The sequence below is a fragment of the Sinocyclocheilus grahami genome, unplaced genomic scaffold, assembly GCF_001515645.1.
Source record: "Sinocyclocheilus grahami isolate Dianchi unplaced genomic scaffold, SAMN03320097.WGS_v1.1 scaffold2806.1, whole genome shotgun sequence".
Lineage (NCBI taxonomy): Eukaryota > Metazoa > Chordata > Actinopteri > Cypriniformes > Cyprinidae > Sinocyclocheilus > Sinocyclocheilus grahami.
The window spans coordinates 2,655-6,627 of record NW_015507982.1 but is presented as its reverse complement, the minus strand read 5'-3'; the positions used below and the strand labels follow the sequence as shown (position 1 = coordinate 6,627).

At 39.4% G+C, this 3,973-nt stretch overlaps 1 pseudogene; it reads right to left on the bottom strand.

Moving 5' to 3' along the window:
- LOC107575673 (uncharacterized) overlaps window positions 1-3,973 on the bottom strand; it is a 4,934-nt pseudogene continuing 961 nt past the window's right edge.

Below are 3,973 nucleotides of genomic sequence, written 5' to 3'. Positions count from 1 at the left end.
TTACCAAGATTTCCTGTAGTGGCACATCATCTCCTTGCTGGGTGTTATATTAATTCTATATAATTAATAATTATTAACTCTTCCACCACCTGTTTGGCCATCTAAAAGGATAGTAGTGAATAGTAACAGACACCGTCTCATATGGGAAAAGGTCATTTTCTGTAAATCTGTTTATGTAAACTACTTTCCCCCTCCATTTACCAGCATCACAAAGACACCACAGCTGAAACTATCCTCCTGAAATGAATGTTGGATTTTGCCAGGTTTCCACTTCTTCTTCACCCAGTCTGTCTTTTCATACTTATGACTTCTCATTTTGACAAAAGCTCTGTTTTTGGAAAAATGCAGTGTGTGTGTGTGTTTATGTTGGTCTTAAGCAACAGCAACTATGCTAATTTACCATTATTAGTGTTTTGGAGGTAAACATGCTAAATAGCTTTTTTAAACAATATACCATACCCACATTTTTGGCATGTCTCTTTGGTTTTTTCATTTTATTTGTACCCATGTGAGAGTCAAATATGAAAATGGTGTCACAATGAGCATGTAGGTACTAAATGGAGAAAAATAAACAAGAAAATTATAACTACAAAGTCAATTCTCACAAATCTCACTGAAAAGATCAAACATTTCTATATGGCCGTATCCATGTTTACAGTATATGTACTAGCTTAACATTCTATTTGCAGACTTTTTACTTACCACAAACCTCCAGTGGTTCTCATTTATATTTACGAAAGTGATGAGGCCATCATATTGCTCAAAGTTGACCTGATTATCATAAATCTAAATGATAATTTCTGTGTACTGTACATATCAAAATTACGAAATGTAAATAGTTGCTCTCACTTTTCACAATCCTTGCTGTGCCATCTCCTCCCCTGTGCCCTTTAAAAATGACTTGTGTGGTGTAATAGTTTAAGTCAAGTCAGGTCACCTTAAACATAGTTAGCGTAGCTGCTGTTCCAACCAAGCAAAAATTATTTGTTTAACCCAAACTAACGAATAATAATGTGCATTTGATCAGATATAACTTCAGTATAAGATTATGAGATGCATTATTTGAATGCTTGGCCAAAGAGATGTGTCTTTAATCTAGATTTAAGCAGAGAGAGTGTGTCTGAACCCCGAATGTTATCAGGAAGGCTATTCCAGAGTTTGGGAGCCAAATGCGAAAAAGCTCTACCTCCTTTAGTGGACTTTGCTATCCTAGGTACTACCAAAAGTCCAGAATTTTGCGACCTTAGGGAGCGTGATGGATTGTAGCGTGGTAGAAGACTAGTTAGGTACGCAGGAGCTAACCCATTAAGGGCCTTATAGGCAAGTAATAATATTTATTATTAGCTGGTAGAGATTTGCACCCATCATATGAAGTACAGCTCTTAAACAGCACTCAATAGTCTAAAAAAGGAAACAGCATTTCAGTTGGAATCAAATTACTTCAATTATTACATATGGGGACAGTATGTACTTATCATACTGTAAAATATAAATATAATTGTACAATAATGCATTTTGATTTTAGTTTACATATGTGTACCTCTCCATATAACCAGTCATGTGGCCTCAGCGTTTGGAATTCTCTGTGATGTAACGTTAACTCCAGATTCTGCCTAGGAGACTTCACAATGGCTACAACCAGCTCTGTAGGTGACTTCTTCCATAGCATGTCGACCTATAATGACATGAAGTTCTTACAGTAAATAATAGCGTACCTTAATATATGCAAGAAATATTTTTCGGTTTTGTACTAATTACTTCATTACCTCTTCCTCTACATGGAGTACCTTTGCAGGAAGCTGACTTGTGTGAAAACTGGAACTTTTCTTGCTCTGCGTCACATCCAGCCTTCTTTTTTTGGGAACAGGTATTTTTTGTGGAACAGAATAGAATTTAGATTTGGTGGATGGGAAACGTTCTTCCTTCTTCATCCAAGTTTCCTGAGACTGATCAAGGTTCACAGGTGGCTCAGGTTGGAGCAACGGCTTTTGAGGAATGTTTTTCTTCATCCAAGTTTCTTGAGACTGATCAAGGTTCACAGGTGGCTCAGGTTGGAGCAGCGGCTTTTGAGGAATGTTTTTCTTCATCCAAGTTTCTTGAGACTGATCAAGGTTCACAGGTGGCTCAGGTTGGAGCAACAGCTTTTGGGGAAGGTTATGCTGAATGATATTCTCCGTATATCTTGCTTGCAGAGACTGATGCATTTTTCTTATGAAGGTTCCTGGTTTGACTTTTTTTTCTTTCTGCATTATGGAATGTTTGACAATTCCAAACCACTTTTCTACATGACAATTGGTATCTCTTGTTTTTGGCTGTTTCTTTGCTGTCACCAAGTCCTGTTCATGAGATTCATACCTACTCAGGTCTCCCAACAGCAAGCCACTCCAAAGAGGAAAAATGGCAAGGTATGTATCAAAGAGGACAGTGATGATGCCTGGACAAAAGTATGGGTTGTCCTCTTTTACCAACCATGTCTCATCCCCTGCCACTTGTTCCTTCACCTCTTGCATGACCTGCTGAAAATAAGCAGAGAATGGTGATCTGCCAGTGATGGTCGTTGCATGTCTTCTGTCTTCACTTTCACACATTTCCCAGTCTTTAGATTGGGTAGTTTCTTCCAGTGTATCCTCTTTGGATCTTGAGATTACACTCTCCAAAACACACAGACTTTCTTTGACAAGCTTTGTGTTTTGTGGGGTTGTGAGCAGGGCACATAATGCACGGAACACAATTCTTGATTCAGTCATGTTGCTGGCATTTTGGAGTCTTGCGAAAGCAAACGTGGCAAAGTCTCTGAGTCCTTTGTCATCTGTTTGCCTACAGATTGCCTGTCTGACAGCTTTCAAAATGTGCGCAGAGCAAATGTGGAGGACAGTATATGACTTAATTTCCACCCATGATTTTTGCCCCATGCACAACTCTGTTCAGGTAAGAGCTGATGTGCTCTTTGTTGAAAGCAAGCATCACACTTTGTATTAACGCCCAGCTGTAATCAGTCTCGACCTGGTGAATCTTTTTTTGTGTGTATTTTGACAAATGCAATGTAAATTGCATGAGCCAAAATGTGATTGGTGGAACTGAGTGATCATTGGAGAGCATTTCACAAACGGGAAGAGGTGGTGCACCTCGATCCTTTCCTGGAAGAACAACTGCATAGTACAACACACGCTTTGGCTGTTCTGGTATTTTTGAGACAACTCCACCAGTGGCATCAAGATAGAGGGCCACAGGAGAGCTACTTCGCAAATGATGCACAAGAATGCTGAGGCCACACTCTGTGTACTAATGAACAATGAACGTATTCATACTGAAAAGCTGTATGTAGCCTGGTATTCTAAAGAATTGTGTGCCACATTCCTTGAGTAGTGTCTGCAGTAAGTACATTTCCATGAAGATGTCAGAGTGAATGGATTCCTTTTTTCTCATTTCTGAGCCTATTACTTTCAACACTTTTTTACTGAGACATTCAGTCATGTTCCCAGCAAGGAGTTGGTCTTTTGGTGTTGATTGAAGTGTACTGTAAAAATGCTGGCTGGGTCCATGCGTTAGGGCCTTGGCTATTTTTCCTCTTTTTAGGTTGGTTGCTGGCCTAGCCTTTTTCTCTGAAAGTTTGTGTTGTATATCTCCAGTTTGTTGGACTAGCATTTTCACATCTTGGTCCAATGCAGCAGGATTATTTTGCATTGTGAAAGAGTATTTGGCTGGGCAAGAGGGGAATGTGCAGGCTGCTTTCATTGTTAAATATGGAGGATTTTTTTTCTGCTCCAGGGAGCCTTGACATGTTGATATTTAAATGAGAGAGTACAACATGGATTTTTCTCTTTAAAGCTGTCGTACACATGGTCTGTCCAAGGTTCTCTTAATTTGGAGGCTCCTTTTTGTGGCCTTATCCTATCCCAAAGTTTTCTTGCCATGGAGATAAAAAAACGGTTTCTTCACTTCTGGACATTGTCTCAAAACATCTACACCAGGC